Raw genomic sequence first — 535 nt, 5'->3', positions numbered from 1 at the left:
AGTCTCCGTTGCCCAAATTTGGGGTGTCGTAGATATTGCTAAGTTCCCCATGGCTCCTACTAGTACGCTTTGAATCTATAGGAAGATGCATCCCGGGCTGGTATATTGCAGACTAGAAAGTCGATGTAAGTTGGTTTTTTAACTTTGCCCAAAGAAGTTGGGTTTTAATTCCTTGTAGCAGTACAAGGTAGGAGGTGTGTGTGAAATGAGAGAGCGGAGAAGTTTAATGACCTGCGCGGCAGAGGTGGCCGTTGGATCCATTTAATACGCCAGCGCTATTATAGTACACATCTACAACATCGTGGCCCATTGATTTGGTCCATGCTTGCACAATGCTCTGCCGACGATTTGAGGAGCTCGATGTGCCGACCAAAACAACGTGGGTGTGTCTAGAGACGGAGGGAAAACTTCCAGAGCTGATAGCATTGTAAATTTAGTTACCACTCCCTATGTTCATGGATAAGTATACATACAAATTTAAAGTCCATTGAAAAGATAGAAGTACTCCAACCTCATTCCTAGTAGCGCCACTTGT

This window comes from Triticum aestivum, unplaced genomic scaffold (assembly GCF_018294505.1).
Source record: "Triticum aestivum cultivar Chinese Spring unplaced genomic scaffold, IWGSC CS RefSeq v2.1 scaffold50274, whole genome shotgun sequence".
NCBI classification, from domain to species: domain Eukaryota; kingdom Viridiplantae; phylum Streptophyta; class Magnoliopsida; order Poales; family Poaceae; genus Triticum; species Triticum aestivum.
Note: the sequence above shows the minus strand (reverse complement) of the source record.